Here is a 23,509-nt window from a genome sequence, read left to right as displayed (position 1 = left end):
GCTTGCTTGAATCCAGTGGCAAAGTGAGCAAGGGACTCACGTCTGAGCATACGCTGCCAACTTATGGCGAACATTAGAACGGGCATGGCGAAGAGGTGGTTACTGTCTGGAGGATAAAATGAAGCTCAGGGACAAACAGAAGGCATATTACGCTGCCATTAAACAGGCTAAAAGTCTCTTTTATTCCAGCCGTATAGCAGCTGCTAATAATAATGCCAGGGAATTATATTCTATTGTTCAGAATTTCATGGCCCCTGTGGCGCTCTCTAGTGCTCCACCGTCTTCCTCAGCGTGGTGTGACACTCTGTCCCGAGCCTTTAGGGACAAGATCATAGGCATTCAAGCATCCTTTGTTTCTCAGGCGACCAAGGTATCAGATGCCTTTGCCGGCCCTGCAGAAGGCACTGTACATGTTTTCTCTGATTTTCAGTTGATTGTCCCTGATGAATGTCAAAAAATCTTAAAGGCCTTAAAATCTGGATCCCCATCCGATCCATGCCCGGCTAGAACACTAGCATTAGTCTCGGAAACCATCTACAAAGAGGTCACCTCCATCATTAACCTCTCCCTAAAGGAAGCGGTCGTTCCCCGTTCCTGGAAAGAAGCCATAATTCGACCTCTCCTTAAAAAACAAACGCTGGATCCCCTTTGCCCTGGGAATTACCGGCCCATCTCTTTGCTTCCTGCTTTAGCAAAAATTTGCGAAAAGGTGGTTAATAAACAATTGACCGACTTTGTGAAAAGTGAGTCAATTCTTCACCCAGCTCAGTCGGGCTTCAGATCAGGACACAGCACGGAAACTGTCCTGGTCGAGGTGGCCGAGGCCATTCGTGACTGTCTGGATGCGGGCGGGAGGGCTGCACTTATCCTGCTTGACCTCTCGGCCGCATTTGACACGGTCCCCCATCCACTGCTCCTTGCTCGCCTGGCAAGGGTCGGGATTGTTGGGGCAGTGTGGGAATGGCTTCGCTCATTTCTGGAAGCCCGGACTGAGCAGATTTCCATACCACCGTTTTCATCTACTCAACAGCGGGTCACTACGGGAGTCCCGCAGGGGTCTGCCCTTAGCCCCCTCCTGTTTAATATCTATATGACCCCATTAATTTATCTAGCGGAAGGGTTGGGAGCTAAGGTAATGGCTTACGCTGACGATACCCAGCTACTTTTCACTTGGAAGACAGATACTGTCCCGGTATCCCAAGCCCAAACCTGCTTGGCCACAGTATTTCACTGGATGGCGGAGGCAAAGCTCAAATGTAATGAAGGAAAATCGGAGGTTCTTCTCTTTGGCAAGTTTCCCTCTAATTTCAAAGAGCAACTCTGGCCTCCAGAATATCCTTGTCCAACCTCATCTGAGAAATCAGCTAAGAATCTAGGGGTTTGGTTTGATGAGCGCCTATCGTTTGAGTCACACATCATGAAGGTGGCAGGTGGCTGTTTTGGTCTACTTAAATCTTTCAGATGTTTCTTTCCCCTACTCCCTATTTCTGCCAGACAAACACTTATATGTGCACTGATTTTCTCTCGCCTGGACTATGCTAATGCCCTCTTTTCAGGTATTCCGGCATATTTGCTAAAAAAACTTCAGATAGTCCAAAACACTGCTGCCAGATTGTTATCTGGACTATCTTCCAGGGACAGTGTACAGAGCCAGCTTCGATCACTTCACTGGCTACCTGTAGCAGTTAGAGTGAAATTTAAGCTACTGACCCTTGCCTTCCGCGCTCTGCATGGTAATGGGCCTCTGTATCTGCAAAAGCGGATTAAATTCTATGTACCGGGACGGGCTTTGCGCTCCGCGTCTCTTTATTTGGCCCTTGTCCCTCGCTTTCAGCGACAGAGGATTGGCGGTAGCTCCTTTACTGTGAAGGCAACCACGGTTTGGAATTCTCTTCCACTCAGTCTTCGCTCCATCCAGGATTTGGGTACGTTTAAAAAAAAGCTGAAAACCTTTCTGTTTGTTTAAGGATGCTCCTTCTGTTCTTGCCTATGTAATTAATACAGATTCCTTGGCACTTGCTTGAGTTCAATCTCCTACCCCCATAGATTCGCGCCGGGACACTCCAGAGTATCTGTGCGCGCTATAAATGCATATATAACATAACATAACAAAGCGGTACAGAAGGGGGTGGTGATGGACGGAGCATCAGAACCAATCAAACACTCAAAGCCAGTCAAGAGATCTGGGTTTGATCCATCACCGTTCTTTAGCCCACTCTGCCACCCCAGTTCAGACATGGCCATATGCAAATCAGTCTGACCCTGTGCCTCATGGGAACAGTCCAGCCCGAACTGCCAAGCCATGCCTTCCCTGGACCGGAAACAAGCTTCCTACGACCGGTTTCTGGCATTTCAGCCGTCTTCAGCCAGGCTTGCTTGAATCCAGTGGCAAAGTGAGCAAGGGACTCACGTCTGAGCATACCCTGCCAACTTATGGCGAACAAAGCGGTACAAAAGGGGGTGGTGATGGACGGAGCATCAGAACCAATTAAACACTCACAGCCAGTCAATAGATCTGGGTTGTATCCATCACCGTCCTTTAGCCCACTCTGCCGCCCCAGTTCAGACATGGCCATATGCAAATCAGTCTGACCCTGTGCCTCATAGGAACAGTCCAGCCCGAACTGCCAAGCCATGCCTTCCCTGAACCGGAAACAAGCTTCCTACGACCGGTTTCTGGCATTTCAGCAGTCTTCAGCCAGGCTTGCTTGAATCCAGTGGCAAAGTGAGCAAGGGACTCACGTCTGAGCATACCCTGCCAACTTATGGCGAACAAAGCGGTACAAAAGGGGGTGGTGATGGACGGAGCATCAGAACCAATCAAACACTCACAGCCAGTCAAGAGATCTGGGTTTGATCCATCACCGTTCTTTAGCCCACTCTGCCACCCCAGTTCAGACATGGCCATATGCAAATCAGTCTGACCCTGTGACTCATGGGAACAGTCCAGCCCGAACTGCCAAGCCATGCCTTCCCTGGACCGGAAACAAGCTTCCTAGGACCGGTTTCTGGTATTTCAGCCGTCTTCAGCCAGGCTTGCTTGAATCCAGTGGCAAAGTGAGCAAGGGACTCACGTCTGAGCATACACTGCCAACTTATGGCGAACAAAGCGGTACAGAAGGGGTGGTGATGGACGGAGCATCAGAACCAATCAAACACTCACAGCCAGTCAGGAGATCTGGGTTTGATCCATGACCGTTCTTTAGCCCACTCTGCCACCCCAGTTCAGTCATGGCCATATGCAAATCAGTCTGACCCTGTGCCTCATGGGAACAGTCCAGCCCGAACTGCCAAGCCATGCCTTCCCTGGACCGGAAACAAGCTTCCTAGGACCGGTTTCTGGCATTTCAGGTGGCTTCAGCCAGGCTTGCTTGAATCCAGTGGCAAAGTGAGCAAGGGACTCACGTCTGAGCATACCCTGCCAACTTATGGCAAACAAAGCGGTCCAAAAGGGGGTGGTGATGGACGGAGCATCAGAACCAATCAAACACTCACAGCCAGTCAAGAGATCTGGGTTTGATCCATCACCGTTCTTTAGCCCACTCTACCACCCCAGTTCAGACATGGCCATATGCAAATCAGTGTGACCCTGTGCCTCATGGGAACAGTCCAGCCCGAACTGCCAAGCCATGCCTTCCCTGGACCGGAAACAAGCTTCCTAGGACCGGTTTCTGGCATTTCAGCAGTCTTCAGCCAGGCTTGCTTGAATCCAGTGGCAAAGTGAGCAAGGGACTCACGTCTGAGCATACCCTGCCAACTTATGGCGAACAAGGCGGTACAAAAGGGGGTGGTGATGGACGGAGCATCAGAACCAATCAAACACTCACAGCCAGTCAAGAGATCTGGGTTTGATCCATCACCGTTATTTAGCCCACTCTGCCACCCCAGTTCAGACATGGCCATATGCAAATCAGTCTGACCTTGTGCCTCATGGGAACAGTCCAGCCCGAACTGCCAAGCCATGCCTTCCCTGGACCGGAAACAAGCTTCCTAGGACCGGTTTCTGGCATTTCAGCCGTCTTCAGCCAGGCTTGCTTGAATCCAGTGGCAAAGTGAGCAAGGGACTCACGTCTGAGCATACCCTGCCAACTTATGGCGAACAAGGCGATACAGAAGGGGGTGGTGATGGACGGAGCATCAGAACCAATCAAACACTCACAGCTAGTCAAGAGATCTGGGTTTGATCCATCACCGTTCTTTAGACCACTCTGCCTCCGCAGTTCAGACATGGCCATATGCAAATCAGTCTGTACCTGTGCCTCATGGGAACAGTCCAGCCTGAACTGCCAAGCCAAGCTTTCCCTGGACCGGAAACAAACTTCCTAGGACCGGTTTCTGGCATTTCAGCCGTCTTCAGCCAGGCTTGCTTGAATCCAGTGGCAAAGTGAGCAAGGGACTCATGTCTGAGCATACGCTGCCAACTTATGGCGGACAAAGCGGTACAGAAGGGGGTGGTGATGGACGGAGCATCAGAACCAATCAAACACTCACAGCCAGTCAAGAGATCTGGGTTTGATCCATCACCGTTCTTTAGCCCACTCTGCCACCCCAGTTCAGACATGGCCATATGCAAATCAGTCTGACCCTGTGCCTCATGGGAACAGTCCAGCCCGAACTGCCAAGCCATGCCTTCCCTGGACCGGAAACTAGCTTCCTAGGACCGGTTTCTGGCATTTCAGCCGTCTTCAGCCAGGCTTGCTTGAATCCAGTGGCAAAGTGAGCAAGGGACTCACGTCTGAGCATACCCTGCCAACTTATGGCGAACAAAGCGGTACAGAAGGGGGTGGTGATGGACGGAGCATCAGAACCAATCAAACACTCACAGCCAGTCAAGATATCTGGGTTTGATCCATCACCGTTCTTTAGCCCACTCTGCCACCCCAGTTCAGACATGGCCATATGCAAATCAGTCTGACCCTGTGCCTCATGGGAACAGTCCAGCCCGAACTGCCAAGCCATGCCTTCCCTAGACCGGAAACAAGCTTCCTAGGACCGGTTTCTGGCATTTCAGCCGTCTTCAGCCAGGCTTGCTTGAATCCAGTGGCAAAGTGAGCAAGGGACTCACGTCTGAGCATACCCTGCCAATTTATGGCGAACAAAGTGGTACAAAAGGGGGTGGTGATGGACGGAGCATCAGAACCAATCAAACACTCACAGCCAGTCAAGAGATCTGTGTTTGATCCATCACCGTTCTTTAGCCCACTCTGCCACCCCAGTTCAGACATGGCCATATGCAAATCAGTCTGACCCTGTGCCTCATGGGAACAGTCCAGCCCGAACTGCCAAGCCATGCCTTCCCTGGACCGGAAACAAGCTTCCTAGGACCGGTTTCTGGCATTTCAGCCGTCTTTAGCCAGGCTTGATTGAATCCAGTGGCAAAGTGAGCAAGGGACTCACGTCTGAGCATACCCTGCCAACTTATGGCGAACAAAGCGGTACAGAAGGGGGTGGTGATGGACGGAGCATCAGAAGCAATCAAACACTATGTGGTGATGTTTAGAACTGAATGTTCAGGTCATGATGTAATGGAGCTATGGTTAAGGCTGTGTTCTAAATTAAACCAGTATTGGATGTAATGCTGGAGGTTGTTACATGAAGATTAATAAAGGTCCTGGAAACCTTTGGACTTTGGATTTATTTTCTACATATTGGCGACGAGCGGACTTTGGGACTTGTGCAGGGAACAAGCAAGCAAGCAACCTTCATCCCTGGAACGACACTGATTTGAGAATCAGTGCTATTAGAATAGTAATTTGGCTGTTTCTTCAACTGTAAGTAACAACTGGCTAGTGACCTTTGTGGTTGTGGTTAAAAGGCTACACAGAACGTTGATTACAATCTCATTGAAGGTGTTGGCGTGAGGTTGTTGCATCGTGTGACAGAGAATTCAACTGAACTGAGAAACGGTTGTACCGTGGTACTCGTGTTAACATTGGGAATCGATTGCAAGGATTGTTGACTGCAAACGGAAATAAAAAGAGATTCAATTTGGAGGTTGTCGGGCATTGTGAGATTGGCGAAACCCACGTCTTTATTTCGAAGGTTGGCAAGTGCTGAGAGATCGGCAATCGCTGATCATGAGATTGTGCTCTTTTGCTGGAGAGAGACTCGAAACGTAATAAAACGAACGAAGGATATTTTTGCCCGTCGTATGCTTTAAAGTTAATGCGAAAGTTGTACAACGCATTAGTTTGAGTTGACGGAGCAACGGAAGGATCAGGTGCGCCGAGTTCGAATGTAAACACCGCGCATGCTGCATGCGTTAGCTCGGCAATAACTGTGCGCGTGTTCCTAATAACGCTGCTGATTGCTACAAACACGTCATTTTCCAATTAGCAGTTCGACAATAACGCAAACCAACCATCATACCTTTTTGAACACCGATGTTGTGAGGGAGTGGCGCAGATTGAAGAAGACTTGTTAGGAGGGCGACATTCCTGGAAACAGTAAAGGGACTAGCAAAACACAAAGGAGGACACGAAATACAAAGGAAACAAAGGAAGGACTGACGTACAAAGCGAAGTGGAGAGGACACAAAAGAAGGAGTAATTGAGAAGGCTGAACAGAGTGGGACATGAGTTCAAGTTGATGGATTTGAGTGATTATTTTAATTAGTTGTTTTAGTTGATTATTTTAATTAATTATTTTAGTTGATTATTTTAGTTAATTATTTCAGCTAATTATTTTAATTATATTTTGTGATCATCATCAAATTTGAAAAATGGGTGATGATTCCATGTCAGCTCCACCAAAATTTTTACCTGTGCCTGGTGAACCTACTATCCCATGGAAAAGGTGGAAAAATATATTTTTCACGTATTTGCTAGCCATTGGTGGCGATAAGTATGGGCCAGTTAGGAGGCAAGCCATATTATTGCATCATTTAGGCGTTGAAGGGAGGAGAATCTATGATGATTTGCCAGAAATTTCCTTGGGAATGGGGGATGGGCAACCGGTTAACATTTATGAAATGTCATTGCAGATGCTGGAAAAACATTTCATGCCGAAGATTAATGTTGTGTTTGAGAGACATAAGTTTTTTTCCAGAGGACAAAAACTTGATGAGGGTGTTGTGTCGTATGTAGCAACTCTTCGGGGGTTAGCCGTCACGTGTGAATTTCAAGCATTGTGTGACTCGTTAATTAGAGATCAGATTGTCAGATGCACAAATAATAAGAGAGTTAGAGAAAAGTTGTTATCTAAGAATCCCACTTTGGAAGAAGCCATCCAGATTGCTAGGAGCATGGAAGATACAGACCATTGGATTAAGGAGATAGATAAAGAAAAGAAAAATCCAGAAAGCTCATTAACGGTGATGGAAAAAGAAATGTCTGCTGAGGTAAAGGATGTCAAAAAAGAGATTAACAAAACAATGTATAAGGGTTATGGAAATCTACAGACAAGACCGGGAGAAAGGAGACCGGTAATTTGCTACAGGTGTGGTTGTCCTGGGCATATAAATTCGAGTTTTGCATGTGGAGCCAGAAATGCTACATGCAGGTCCTGTGGAAAAAGGGGTCATTTGGCTAAGGCATGCAGGTCTAAAGGGAGTATACCAGCTGTAAGTGTAAAAGAGGTAACAAACGAAGAAGAAAACACTGGAGAGATATTTTTAACGGTTGATGGTGTAGAACTGGATGAAAGCCAATTAGTGGAAATAAAGGTGAAAGATGATGTAGGAATAGTTTCTAGAGTCAGAAAAAATTCAATGAATTTAAAAATGGAAAGTACGGGAAAATTGGAAAAACCACATTGTGAAATTGCTGTGGGAGAGGGAGTTGTGAAATCATTGGTGGATTCAGGGAGTTTATTTACTCTTATTTCTAAAGAAACTTTCTTAGGAAACTTAAGGGGAGAAATGAGTGAATTGTCAACTCCAGATGTGAAGGCTGTTGGATACGGGGGTTCTAAAATCAACATAGTGGGGATGCAGTGGACAAGTATTATATTTGAGAAAAGAGGGGTTTATGGTAGAATTTATATCACGGAAGAAGGATCCAATTTGCTAGGGTGGAGACACCAGAAGGATTTGAGCATAATCCTAAATCCTAATGCTTCAGAACCAGTGATGACAGTGGAAAGTAATGTGGTAAATGAATCGCATCAAGATGATGCAAAGAGTGATTGGAGTGAGAGGATAATGGACAAGTACTCCAAGGTATTTACTGAAAATCTTGGTTTGTTGAAGGGTTTTACACACAAAATTGTTTTGAAGGGTAACGCAAAACCAGTGGTACATAAAGTAAGGTCGGTACCTTATATGATGAAGGAAGCTTTGCAAAAGGAGTTGGAAAAATTATTGCAAGCTGAAGTTATTGAACCAATTGAATCATCCGAGTGGTTATCTCCGATTGTCGTAGCTCCTAAAGAGGGAAATAATATTCGTTTATGTATTGATTTACGGGATCTAAACAAAAACATCTGGGTGGACAGGCAACCCTTGCCAAATATTGGAGAAATGTTGAGCGTGATGGGTGGGGGATGTGTTTTCAGTGTCCTGGACATGTCTTCGGCGTACCACCAGATAAATTTACATCCAGATTCACGACATCTTACCTCATTTGTGACACCATTAGGGGCATTTCGCTATCGGAGGATGCCATTTGGGCTGGCATCGGCTTCTGCCGTTTTTCAGAGAGTGATGCAGAATATATTTAAGGGTTTAGAGAGAGTAATGTGTTTCCAAGATGACATCTTGATAGTAGGAAGGTCATACAAAGAGCATGATGAAATAATGGAGGAGGTTTTACGTAGAGTTGATGAATGTGGATTAACGATAAAGAAGGAAAAGTGTCAGGTCAGAGTGGGTGTGGTTAATTATCTTGGACATCAAATATCAGCGGAAGGGATAAAACCAAAGAATAGTATTGTGAAAGCGGTTAAGGATGCACCATCTCCCACCAACAAGGAACAATTGAAGTCTTTTCTTGGACTAGCAGAGTATTGTTCGAAGTTTGTTCCTAGGTTCAGTGAATTAGTGGAACCTATGAGAGTTTTATTGAAAAAAGGGGTTGTTTTTGACTGGAATTTGGATTGTGAGAGAGCGTTTGGAGATGTGAAGTCGTGTCTTGCAGCTGCACCGTCATTGGGACATTTTGATCCTAAAAAAAGAACCATTTTGGTTAGTGATGCAAGTAATGTGGGGATTGGAGCTGTATTGCTGCAAGAGTGTGATGGTGATGAGAGAATTATAGGGTTTGCTTCCAGGAGACTGCAAGGGGCAGAGAGAAGTTACTCTACAATTGAAAAAGAAGCGCTTGCTTGTTGTTGGGGGATAGCGCACTATAGGTATTATCTGTGGGGCATACCTTTTGTACTTAAGACAGATCACAAACCTCTAATCCATTTGTTCAAAGGTGGTCGGGGTTTAGATGGTAGTGTGACTCCTCGCATATCTAGGTGGTTGACATCGGTATTGGATTACAATTTCATTGTAGAGTATGTGCGGGGAGAAAGAAATGTGTTGGCTGATTGTCTTTCCAGGATGCCAGTGGAAGAAGATTCTGGTATTTTAGGTGTGGATGTGGAAGAAATAGTTGTAGAGGTTGATGGTGAATTTGCGGTTAGCAAAGATGATTGGAAGGAGGCAGTGGAGATGGATGAGGAATATAAAGAATTGAAAGAAGTCATTGTTAATTGCTGGGTTGATCCTGGAGTTTTAGATAAGTACAAACAATATTTACAAGTCAAAGAAGAATTGAGTTTGCAAGGTGATAAGATTTTGCGTAGAGATAGGATTGTTCCTCCAAATAGGTTGAGATTTAAAATACTCAAAATTGTACATGAGGGACATCTAGGTAGAAGTTTGACCAAGCGGAGGTTGAGGGAGTCATTTTGGTGGCCAGGAATGGACAAGGATGTGGAGGAGATGGTGAAGGAATGCAATGTGTGCAGTAATAGCGATAAGATGAGAGTCACTAGGAATCCTCCTTTGAGGTGCATGGAGCATCCAAAGAAACCATGGGAAAAAGTGGGGTTAGATATATTAGGCCCAGTTGATAGATTGGGTAGTAATAACCGGTATTTGGTGGTGCTGGTGGATTACCATAGTAAATGGTTCATTTGTAAATCCATGGGTGAGGTAACTTCAAGGAGTGTAATAACATTTTTAAAGGAAGTTTTTTTTGAGGAAGGTGTGCCAAAGACGCTTGTAACTGACAATGGTGTCCAGTTGGTTTCATTGGAGATGAGTAATTATTTGAGTGGTATTGGAGTTTTTCATCACAAAGTGGCGTTGTTCCATCCTCAGGCCAATGGATTGGTGGAGAGAGTGAATCGAATGATTATGGAGTCTATTCAACTTTCCTTGGCAAATGGATTATCTTGGAAGGATGAGTTGCGGAGGATGATGTGGGGTCATAGAATCACTCCTCACACTGTGACTGGTGTTTCTCCTTTTGTTGCACTAAAGGGAAGGGAGCCTGGAACAAAAGAGTCTCCGATGTGGTTGCAGGATAAAAGACAGATTTGGGTTGATAGAGAAGGAATGAGTCTAAGGGTTTTAGAAAATCAAAAGCGAAATAAAATGGAGTATGATCAAAGGAAGGCTGTTAAAGATTTAGTCTTCAGTGAGGGTGATTGGGTGGTGGTAAGGAAGTTTGGATTTGTGAGGAAAGGGGAAAGCAAATTTTCGCAACCATGTAAAATAATATCGGTGGAAGGTTCGGTGGCTCTTCTTGATGATGGGAAAAAAAGGAGTGTGGGAAATTTGTGTAAGGTATCTCATTTATGAGATACTTATGTTTATTTACATGTTGCATTATTTTGTTTGTTTTTATAAGGGGGAAGATATGTGGTGATGTTTAGAACTGAATGTTCAGGTCATGATGTAATGGAGCTATGGTTAAGGCTGTGTTCTAAATTAAACCAGTATTGGATGTAATGCTGGAGGTTGTTACATGAAGATTAATAAAGGTCCTGGAAACCTTTGGACTTTGGATTTATTTTCTACACACTCACAGCCAGTCAAGAGATCTGGGTTTGATCCATCACCTTTCTTTAGCCCACTCTGCCACCCCAGTTCAGGCATGGCCATATGCAAATCAGTCTGACCCTGTGCCTCATGGGAACAGTCCAGCCCGAACTTCCAAGCCATGCCTTCCCTGGACCGGAAACAAGCTTCCTAGGACCAGTTTCTGGCATTTCAGCCATCTTCAGCCAAGCTTGCTTGAATCCAGTGGCAAAGTGAGCAAGGGACTCACGTCTGAGCATACCCTGCCAACTTATGGCGAACAAAGCGGTACAGAAGGGGGTGGTGATGGACGGAGCATCAGAACCAATCGAACACTCACAGCCAGTCAATAGATCTGGGTTTGATCCATCACCGTTCTTTAGCCCACTCTGCCACCCCAGTTCAGACATGGCCATATGCAAATCAGTCTGACCCTGTGCCTCATAGGAACAGTCCAGCCCGAACTGCCAAGCCATGCCTTCCCTGGACCGGAAACAAGCTTCCTAGGACCAGTTTCTGGCATTTCAGCCGTCTTCAGCCAGGCTTGCTTGAATCCAGTGGCAAAGTGAGCAAGGGACTCACGTCTGAGCATACCCTGCCAACTTATGGCAAACAAAGCGGAACAAAAGGGGGTGGTGATGGACGGAGCATCAGAACCAATCAAACACTCACAGCCAGTCAAGAGATCTGGGTTTGATCCATCACCGTTCTTTAGCCCACTCTGCCACCCCAGTTCAGACATGGCCATATGCAAATCAGTCTGACCCTGTGACTCATGGGAACAGTCCAGCCCGAACTGCCAAGCCATGCCTTCCCTGGACCGGAAACAAGCTTCCTAGGACCGGTTTCTGGTATTTCAGCCGTCTTCAGCCAGGCTTGCTTGAATCCAGTGGCAAAGTGAGCAAGGGACTCACGTCTGAGCATACACTGCCAACTTATGGCGAACAAAGCGGTACAGAAGGGGTGGTGATGGACGGAGCATCAGAACCAATCAAACACTCACAGCCAGTCAGGAGATCTGGGTTTGATCCATGACCGTTCTTTAGCCCACTCTGCCACCCCAGTTCAGTCATGGCCATATGCAAATCAGTCTGACCCTGTGCCTCATGGGAACAGTCCAGCCCGAACTGCCAAGCCATGCCTTCCCTGGACCGGAAACAAGCTTCCTAGGACCGGTTTCTGGCATTTCAGGTGGCTTCAGCCAGGCTTGCTTGAATCCAGTGGCAAAGTGAGCAAGGGACTCACGTCTGAGCATACCCTGCCAACTTATGGCAAACAAAGCGGTCCAAAAGGGGGTGGTGATGGACGGAGCATCAGAACCAATCAAACACTCACAGCCAGTCAAGAGATCTGGGTTTGATCCATCACCGTTCTTTAGCCCACTCTACCACCCCAGTTCAGACATGGCCATATGCAAATCAGTCTGACCCTGTGCCTCATGGGAACAGTCCAGCCCGAACTGCCAAGCCATGCCTTCCCTGGACCGGAAACAAGCTTCCTAGGACCGGTTTCTGGCATTTCAGCAGTCTTCAGCCAGGCTTGCTTGAATCCAGTGGCAAAGTGAGCAAGGGACTCACGTCTGAGCATACCCTGCCAACTTATGGCGAACAAGGCGGTACAAAAGGGGGTGGTGATGGACGGAGCATCAGAACCAATCAAACACTCACAGCCAGTCAAGAGATCTGGGTTTGATCCATCACCGTTATTTAGCCCACTCTGCCACCCCAGTTCAGACATGGCCATATGCAAATCAGTCTGACCTTGTGCCTCATGGGAACAGTCCAGCCCGAACAGCCAAGCCATGCCTTCCCTGGACCGGAAACAAGCTTCCTAGGACCGGTTTCTGGCATTTCAGCCGTCTTCAGCCAGGCTTGCTTGAATCCAGTGGCAAAGTGAGCAAGGGACTCACGTCTGAGCATACCCTGCCAACTTATGGCGAACAAGGCGATACAGAAGGGGGTGGTGATGGACGGAGCATCAGAACCAATCAAACACTCACAGCTAGTCAAGAGATCCGGGTTTGATCCATCACCGTTCTTTAGACCACTCTGCCTCCGCAGTTCAGACATGGCCATATGCAAATCAGTCTGTACCTGTGCCTCATGGGAACAGTCCAGCCTGAACTGCCAAGCCAAGCTTTCCCTGGACCGGAAACAAACTTCCTAGGACCGGTTTCTGGCATTTCAGCCGTCTTCAGCCAGGCTTGCTTGAATCCAGTGGCAAAGTGAGCAAGGGACTCATGTCTGAGCATACGCTGCCAACTTATGGCGGACAAAGCGGTACAGAAGGGGGTGGTGATGGACGGAGCATCAGAACCAATCAAACACTCACAGCCAGTCAAGAGATCTGGGTTTGATCCATCACCGTTCTTTAGCCCACTCTGCCACCCCAGTTCAGACATGGCCATATGCAAATCAGTCTGACCCTGTGCCTCATGGGAACAGTCCAGCCCGAACTGCCAAGCCATGCCTTCCCTGGACCGGAAACTAAATTCCTAGGACCGGTTTCTGGCATTTCAGCCGTCTTCAGCCAGGCTTGCTTGAATCCAGTGGCAAAGTGAGCAAGGGACTCACGTCTGAGCATACCCTGCCAACTTATGGCGAACAAAGCGGTACAGAAGGGGGTGGTGATGGACGGAGCATCAGAACCAATCAAACACTCACAGCCAGTCAAGATATCTGGGTTTGATCCATCACCGTTCTTTAGCCCACTCTGCCACCCCAGTTCAGACATGGCCATATGCAAATCAGTCTGACCCTGTGCCTCATGGGAACAGTCCAGCCCGAACTGCCAAGCCATGCCTTCCCTAGACCGGAAACAAGCTTCCTAGGACCGGTTTCTGGCATTTCAGCCGTCTTCAGCCAGGCTTGCTTGAATCCAGTGGCAAAGTGAGCAAGGGACTCACGTCTGAGCATACCCTGCCAATTTATGGCGAACAAAGTGGTACAAAAGGGGGTGGTGATGGACGGAGCATCAGAACCAATCAAACACTCACAGCCAGTCAAGAGATCTGTGTTTGATCCATCACCGTTCTTTAGCCCACTCTGCCACCCCAGTTCAGACATGGCCATATGCAAATCAGTCTGACCCTGTGCCTCATGGGAACAGTCCAGCCCGAACTGCCAAGCCATGCCTTCCCTGGACCGGAAACAAGCTTCCTAGGACCGGTTTCTGGCATTTCAGCCGTCTTCAGCCAGGCTTGATTGAATCCAGTGGCAAAGTGAGCAAGGGACTCACGTCTGAGCATACCCTGCCAACTTATGGCGAACAAAGCGGTACAGAAGGGGGTGGTGATGGACGGAGCATCAGAAGCAATCAAACACTCACAGCCAGTCAAGAGATCTGGGTTTGATCCATCACCTTTCTTTAGCCCACTCTGCCACCCCAGTTCAGGCATGGCCATATGCAAATCAGTCTGACCCTGTGCCTCATGAGAACAGTCCAGCCCGAACTTCCAAGCCATGCCTTCCCTGGACCGGAAACAAGCTTCCTAGGACCAGTTTCTGGCATTTCAGCCATCTTCAGCCAAGCTTGCTTGAATCCAGTGGCAAAGTGAGCAAGGGACTCACGTCTGAGCATACCCTGCCAACTTATGGCGAACAAAGCGGTACAGAAGGGGGTGGTGATGGACGGAGCATCAGAACCAATCGAACACTCACAGCCAGTCAATAGATCTGGGTTTGATCCATCACCGTTCTTTAGCCCACTCTGCCACCCCAGCTCAGACATGGCCATATGCAAATCAGTCTGACCCTGTGCCTCATAGGAACAGTCCAGCCCGAACTGCCAAGCCATGCCTTCCCTGGACCGGAAACAAGCTTCCTAGGACCAGTTTCTGGCATTTCAGCCGTCTTCAGCCAGGCTTGCTTGAATCCAGTGGCAAAGTGAGCAAGGGACTCACGTCTGAGCATACCCTGCCAACTTATGGCAAACAAAGCGGTACAAAAGGGGGTGGTGATGGACGGAGCATCAGAACCAATCAAACACTCAAAGCCAGTCAAGAGATCTGGGTTTGATTCATCACCGTTCTTTAGCCCACTCTGCCACCCCAGTTCAGACCTGGCCATATGCAAATCAGTCTGACCCTGTGCCTCATGGGAACAGTCCAGCCCGAACTGCCAAGCCATACCTTCCCTGGACCGGAAACAACCTTCCTAGGACCGGTTTCTGGTATTTCAGCCATCTTCAGCCAGGCTTGCTTGAATCCAGTGGCAAAGTGAGCAAGGGACTCACGTCTGAGCATACACTGCCAACTTATGGCGAACAAAGCGGTACAGAAGGGGTGGTGATGGACGGAGCATCAGAACCAATCAAACACTCACAGCCAGTCAGGAGATCTGGGTTTGATCCATGACCGTTCTTTAGCCCACTCTGCCACCCCAGTTCAGTCATGGCCATATGCAAATCAGTCTGACCCTGTGCCTCATGGGAACAGTCCAGCCCGAACTGCCAAGCCATGCCTTCCCTGGACCGGAAACAAGCTTCCTAGGACCGGTTTCTGGCATTTCAGGTGGCTTCAGCCAGGCTTGCTTGAATCCAGTGGCAAAGTGAGCAAGGGACACACGTCTGAGCATACCCTGCCAACTTATGGCAAACAAAGCGGTCCAAAAGGGGGTGGTGATGGACGGAGCATCAGAACCAATCAAACACTCACAGCCAGTCAAGAGATCTGGGTTTGATCCATCACCGTTCTTTAGCCCACTCTACCACCCCAGTTCAGACATGGCCATATGCAAATCAGTCTGACCCTGTGCCTCATGGGAACAGTCCAGCCCGAACTGCCAAGCCATGCCTTCCCTGGACCGGAAACAAGCTTCCTAGGACCGGTTTCTGGCATTTCAGCAGTCTTCAGCCAGGCTTGCTTGAATCCAGTGGCAAAGTGAGCAAGAGACTCACGTCTGAGCATACCCTGCCAACTTATGGCGAACAAGGCGGTACAAAAGGGGGTGGTGATGGACGGAGCATCAGAACCAATCAAACACTCACAGCCAGTCAAGAGATCTGGGTTTGATCCATCACCGTTCTTTAGCCCACTCTGCCACCCCAGTTCAGACATGGCCATATGCAAATCAGTCTGACCTTGTGCCTCATGGGAACAGTCCAGCCCGAACTGCCAAGCCATGCCTTCCCTGGACCGGAAACAAGCTTCCTAGGACCGGTTTCTGGCATTTCAGCCGTCTTCAGCCAGGCTTGCTTGAATCCAGTGGCAAAGTGAGCAAGGGACTCACGTCTGAGCATACCCTGCCAACTTATGGCGAACAAGGCGATACAGAAGGGGGTGGTGATGGACGGAGCATCAGAACCAATCAAACACTCACAGCTAGTCAAGAGATCTGGGTTTGATCCATCACCGTTCTTTAGACCACTCTGCCTCCGCAGTTCAGACATGGCCATATGCAAATCAGTCTGTACCTGTGCCTCATGGGAACAGTCCAGCCTGAACTGCCAAGCCAAGCTTTCCCTGGACCGGAAACAAACTTCCTAGGACCGGTTTCTGGCATTTCAGCCGTCTTCAGCCAGGCTTGCTTGAATCCAGTGGCAAAGTGAGCAAGGGACTCATGTCTGAGCATACGCTGCCAACTTATGGCGGACAAAGCGGTACAGAAGGGGGTGGTGATGGACGGAGCATCAGAACCAATCAAACACTCACAGCCAGTCAAGAGATCTGGGTTTGATCCATCACCGTTCTTTAGCCCACTCTGCCACCCCAGTTCAGACATGGCCATATGCAAATCAGTCTGACCCTGTGCCTCATGGGAACAGTCCAGCCCGAACTGCCAAGCCATGCCTTCCCTGGACCGGAAACTAGCTTCCTAGGACCGGTTTCTGGCATTTCAGCCGTCTTCAGCCAGGCTTGCTTGAATCCAGTGGCAAAGTGAGCAAGGGACTCACGTCTGAGCATACCCTGCCAACTTATGGCGAACAAAGCGGTACAGAAGGGGGTGGTGATGGACGGAGCATCAGAACCAATCAAACACTCACAGCCAGTCAAGATATCTGGGTTTGATCCATCACCGTTCTTTAGCCCACTCTGCCACCCCAGTTCAGACATGGCCATATGCAAATCAGTCTGACCCTGTGCCTCATGGGAACAGTCCAGCCCGAACTGCCAAGCCATGCCTTCCCTAGACCGGAAACAAGCTTCCTAGGACCGGTTTCTGGCATTTCAGCCGTCTTCAGCCAGGCTTGCTTGAATCCAGTGGCAAAGTGAGCAAGGGACTCACGTCTGAGCATACCCTGCCAATTTATGGCGAACAAAGTGGTACAAAAGGGGGTGGTGATGGACGGAGCATCAGAACCAATCAAACACTCACAGCCAGTCAAGAGATCTGTGTTTGATCCATCACCGTTCTTTAGCCCACTCTGCCACCCCAGTTCAGACATGGCCATATGCAAATCAGTCTGACCCTGTGCCTCATGGGAACAGTCCAGCCCGAACTGCCAAGCCATGCCTTCCCTGGACCGGAAACAAGCTTCCTAGGACCGGTTTCTGGCATTTCAGCCGTCTTCAGCCAGGCTTGATTGAATCCAGTGGCAAAGTGAGCAAGGGACTCACGTCTGAGCATACCCTGCCAACTTATGGCGAACAAAGCGGTACAGAAGGGGGTGGTGATGGACGGAGCATCAGAAGCAATCAAACACTCACAGCCAGTCAAGAGATCTGGGTTTGATCCATCACCTTTCTTTAGCCCACTCTGCCACCCCAGTTCAGGCATGGCCATATGCAAATCAGTCTGACCCTGTGCCTCATGGGAACAGTCCAGCCCGAACTTCCAAGCCATGCCTTCCCTGGACCGGAAACAAGCTTCCTAGGACCAGTTTCTGGCATTTCAGCCATCTTCAGCCAAGCTTGCTTGAATCCAGTGGCAAAGTGAGCAAGGGACTCACGTCTGAGCATACCCTGCCAACTTATGGCGAACAAAGCGGTACAGACGGGGGTGGTGATGGACGGAGCATCAGAACCAATCGAACACTCACAGCCAGTCAATAGATCTGGGTTTGATCAATCACCGTTCTTTAGCCCACTCTGCCACCCCAGTTCAGACATGGCCATATGCAAATCAGTCTGACCCTGTGCCTCATAGGAACAGTCCAGCCCGAACTGCCAAGCCATGCCTTCCCTGGACCGGAAACAAGCTTCCTAGGACCAGTTTCTGGCATTTCAGCCGTCTTCAGCCAGGCTTGCTTGAATCCAGTGGCAAAGTGAGCAAGGGACTCACGTCTGAGCATACCCTGCCAACTTATGGCAAACAAAGCGGTACAAAAGGGGGTGGTGATGGACGGAGCATCAGAACCAATCAAACACTCAAAGCCAGTCAAGAGATCTGGGTTTGATTCATCACCGTTCTTTAGCCCACTCTGCCACCCCAGTTCAGACCTGGCCATATGCAAATCAGTCTGACCCTGTGCCTCATGGGAACAGTCCAGCCCGAACTGCCAAGCCATACCTTCCCTGGACCGGAAACAAGCTTCCTAGGACCGGTTTCTGGTATTTCAGCCGTCTTCAGCCAGGCTTGCTTGAATCCAGTGGCAAAGTGAGCAAGGGACTCACGTCTGAGCATACACTGCCAACTTATGGCGAACAAAGCGGTACAGAAGGGGTGGTGATGGACGGAGCATCAGAACCAATCAAACACTCACAGCCAGTCAGGAGATCTGGGTTTGATCCATGACCGTTCTTTAGCCCACTCTGCCACCCCAGTTCAGTCATGGCCATATGCAAATCAGTCTGACCCTGTGCCTCATGGGAACAGTCCAGCCCGAACTGCCAAGCCATGCCTTCCCTGGACCGGAAACAAGCTTCCTAGGACCGGTTTCTGGCATTTCAGGTGGCTTCAGCCAGGCTTGCTTGAATCCAGTGGCAAAGTGAGCAAGGGACTCACGTCTGAGCATACCCTGCCAACTTATGGCAAACAAAGCGGCCCAAAAGGGGGTGGTGATGGACGGAGCATCAGAACCAATCAAACACTCACAGCCAGTCAAGAGATCTGGGTTTGATCCATCACCGTTCTTTAGCCCACTCTACCACCCCAGTTCAGACATGGCCATATGCAAATCAGTCTGACCCTGTGCCTCATGGGAACAGTCCAGCCCGAACTGCCAAGCCATGCCTTCCCTGGACCGGAAACAAGCTTCCTAGGACCGGTTTCTGGCATTTCAGCAGTCTTCAGCCAGGCTTGCTTGAATCCAGTGGCAAAGTGAGCAAGGGACTCACGTCTGAGCATACCCTGCCAACTTATGGCGAACATTAGAACGGGCATGGCGAAGAGGTGGTTACTGTCTGGAGGATAAAATGAAGCTCAGGGACAAACAGAAGGCATATTACGCTGCCATTAAACAGGCTAAAAGTCTCTTTTATTCCAGCCGTATAGCAGCTGCTAATAATAATGCCAGGGAATTATATTCTATTGTTCAGAATTTCATGGCCCCTGTGGCGCTCTCTAGTGCTCCACCGTCTTTCTCAGCGTGGTGTGACACTCTGTCCCGAGCCTTTAGGGACAAGATCATAGGCATTCAACCATCCTTTGTTTCTCAGGCGACCAAGGTATCAGATGCCTTTGCCGGCCCTGCAGAAGGCACTGTACATGTTTTCTCTGATTTTCAGTTGATTGTCCCTGATGAATGTCAAAAAATCTTAAAGGCCTTAAAATCTGGATCCCCATCCGATCCATGCCCGGCTAGAACACTAGCATTAGTCTCGGAAACCATCTACAAAGAGGTCACCTCCATCATTAACCTCTCCCTAAAGGAAGCGGTCGTTCCCCGTTCCTGGAAAGAAGCCATAATTCGACCTCTCCTTAAAAAACAAACGCTGGATCCCCTTTGCCCTGGGAATTACCGGCCCATCTCTTTGCTTCCTGCTTTAGCAAAAATTTGCGAAAAGGTGGTTAATAAACAATTGACCGACTTTGTGGAAAGTGAGTCAATTCTTCACCCAGCTCAGTCGGGCTTCAGATCAGGACACAGCACGGAAACTGTCCTGGTCGAGGTGGCCGAGGCCATTCGTGACTGTCTGGATGCGGGCGGGAGGGCTGCACTTATCCTGCTTGACCTCTCGGCCGCATTTGACACGGTCCCCCATCCACTGCTCCTTGCTCGCCTGGCAAGGGTCGGGATTGTTGGGGCAGTGTGGGAATGGCTTCGCTCATTTCTGGAAGCCCGGACTGAGCAGATTTCCATACCACCGTTTTCATCTACTCAACAGCGGGTCACTACGGGAGTCCCGCAGGGGTCTGCCCTTAGCCCCCTCCTGTTTAATATCTATATGACCCCATTAATTTATCTAGCGGAAGGGTTGGGAGCTAAGGTAATGGCTTACGCTGACGATACCCAGCTACTTTTCACTTGGAAGACAGATACTGTCCCGGTATCCCAAGCCCAAACCTGCTTGGCCACAGTATTTCACTGGATGGCGGAGGCAAAGCTCAAATGTAATGAAGGAAAATCGGAGGTTCTTCTCTTTGGCAAGTTTCCCTCTAATTTCAAAGAGCAACTCTGGCCTCCAGAATATCCTTGTCCAACCTCATCTGAGAAATCAGCTAAGAATCTAGGGGTTTGGTTTGATGAGCGCCTATCGTTTGAGTCACACATCATGAAGGTGGCAGGTGGCTGTTTTGGTCTACTTAAATCTTTCAGATGTTTCTTTCCCCTACTCCCTATTTCTGCCAGACAAACACTTATATGTGCACTGATTTTCTCTCGCCTGGACTATGCTAATGCCCTCTTTTCAGGTATTCCGGCATATTTGCTAAAAAAACTTCAGATAGTCCAAAACACTGCTGCCAGATTGTTATCTGGACTATCTTCCAGGGACAGTGTACAGAGCCAGCTTCGATCACTTCACTGGCTACCTGTAGCAGTTAGAGTGAAATTTAAGCTACTGACCCTTGCCTTCCGCGCTCTGCATGGTAATGGGCCTCTGTATCTGCAAAAGCGGATTAAATTCTATGTACCGGGGCGGGCTTTGCGCTCCGCGTCTCTTTATTTGGCCCTTGTCCCTCGCTTTCAGCGACAGAGGATTGGCGGTAGCTCCTTTACTGTGAAGGCAACCACGGTTTGGAATTCTCTTCCACTCAGTCTTCGCTCCATCCAGGATTTGGGTACGTTTAAAAAAAAGCTGAAAACCTTTCTGTTTGTTTAAGGATGCTCCTTCTGTTCTTGCCTATGTAATTAATACAGATTCCTTGGCACTTGCTTGAGTTCAATCTCCTACCCCCATAGATTCGCGCCGGGACACTCCAGAGTATCTGTGCGCGCTATAAATGCATATATAACATAACATAACAAAGCGGTACAGAAGGGGGTGGTGATGGACGGAGCATCAGAACCAATCAAACACTCAAAGCCAGTCAAGAGATCTGGGTTTGATCCATCACCGTTCTTTAGCCCACTCTGCCACCCCAGTTCAGACATGGCCATATGCAAATCAGTCTGACCCTGTGCCTCATGGGAACAGTCCAGCCCGAACTGCCAAGCCATGCCTTCCCTGGACCGGAAACAAGCTTCCTAGGACCGGTTTCTGGCATTTCAGCCGTCTTCAGCCAGGCTTGCTTGAATCCAGTGGCAAAGTGAGCAAGGGACTCACGTCTGAGCATACCCTGCCAACTTATGGCGAACAAAGCGGTACAGAAGGGGGTGGTGATGGACGGAGCATCAGAACCAATCAAACACTCACAGCCAGTCAAGAGATCTGGGTTTGATCCATCACCGTTCTTTAGCCCACTCTGCCACCCCAGTTCAGACATGGCCATATGCAAATCAGTCTGACCCTGTGCCTCATGGGAACAGTCCAGCCCGAACTGCCAAGCCATGCCTTCCCTGGACCGGAAACAAGCTTCCTACGACCGGTTTCTGGCATTTCAGCCGTCTTCAGCCAGGCTTGCTTGAATCCAGTGGCAAAGTGAGCAAGGGACTCACGTCTGAGCATACCCTGCCAACTTATGGCGAACAAAGCGGTACAAAAGGGGGTGGTGATGGACGGAGCATCAGAACCAATTAAACACTCACAGCCAGTCAATAGATCTGGGTTTTATCCATCACCGTCCTTTAGCCCACTCTGCCGCCCCAGTTCAGACATGGCCATATGCAAATCAGTCTGACCCTGTGCCTCATAGGAACAGTCCAGCCCGAACTGCCAAGCCATGCCTTCCCTGAACCGGAAACAAGCTTCCTACGACCGGTTTCTGGCACTTCAGCAGTCTTCAGCCAGGCTTGCTTGAATCCAGTGGCAAAGTGAGCAAGGGACTCACGTCTGAGCATACCCTGCCAACTTATGGCGAACAAAGCGGTACAAAAGGGGGTGGTGATGGACGGAGCATCAGAACCAATCAAACACTCACAGCCAGTCAAGAGATCTGGGTTTGATCCATCACCGTTCTTTAGCCCACTCTGCCACCCCAGTTCAGACATGGCCATATGCAAATCAGTCTGACCCTGTGACTCATGGGAACAGTCCAGCCCGAACTGCCAAGCCATGCCTTCCCTGGACCGGAAACAAGCTTCCTAGGACCGGTTTCTGGTATTTCAGCCGTCTTCAGCCAGGCTTGCTTGAATCCAGTGGCAAAGTGAGCAAGGGACTCACGTCTGAGCATACACTGCCAACTTATGGCGAACAAAGCGGTACAGAAGGGGTGGTGATGGACGGAGCATCAGAACCAATCAAACACTCACAGCCAGTCAGGAGATCTGGGTTTGATCCATGACCGTTCTTTAGCCCACTCTGCCACCCCAGTTCAGTCATGGCCATATGCAAATCAGTCTGACCCTGTGCCTCATGGGAACAGTCCAGCCCGAACTGCCAAGCCATGCCTTCCCTGGACCGGAAACAAGCTTCCTAGGACCGGTTTCTGGCATTTCAGGTGGCTTCAGCCAGGCTTGCTTGAATCCAGTGGCAAAGTGAGCAAGGGACTCACGTCTGAGCATACCCTGCCAACTTATGGCAAACAAAGCGGTCCAAAAGGGGGTGGTGATGGACGGAGCATCAGAACCAATCAAACACTCACAGCCAGTCAAGAGATCTGGGTTTGATCCATCACCGTTATTTAGCCCACTCTGCCACCCCAGTTCAGACATGGCCATATGCAAATCAGTCTGACCTTGTGCCTCATGGGAACAGTCCAGCCCGAACTGCCAAGCCATGCCTTCCCTGGACCGGAAACAAGCTTCCTAGGACCGGTTTCTGGCATTTCAGCCGTCTTCAGCCAGGCTTGCTTGAATCCAGTGGCAAAGTGAGCAAGGGACTCACGTCTGAGCATACCCTGCCAACTTATGGCGAACAAGGCGATACAGAAGGGGGTGGTGATGGATGGAGCATCAGAACCAATCAAACACTCACAGCTAGTCAAGAGATCTGGGTTTGATCCATCACCGTTCTTTAGACCACTCTGCCTCCGCAGTTCAGACATGGCCATATGCAAATCAGTCTGTACCTGTGCCTCATGGGAACAGTCCAGCCTGAACTGCCAAGCCAAGCTTTCCCTGGACCGGAAACAAACTTCCTAGGACCGGTTTCTGGCATTTCAGCCGTCTTCAGCCAGGCTTGCTTGAATCCAGTGGCAA

This window comes from Triturus cristatus, chromosome 1_1, assembly GCF_964204655.1.
Source record: "Triturus cristatus chromosome 1_1, aTriCri1.1, whole genome shotgun sequence".
NCBI lineage: Eukaryota > Metazoa > Chordata > Amphibia > Caudata > Salamandridae > Triturus > Triturus cristatus.
The sequence above is the reverse complement of the archived record's forward strand: the minus strand, read 5'-3'. Positions refer to the sequence as shown.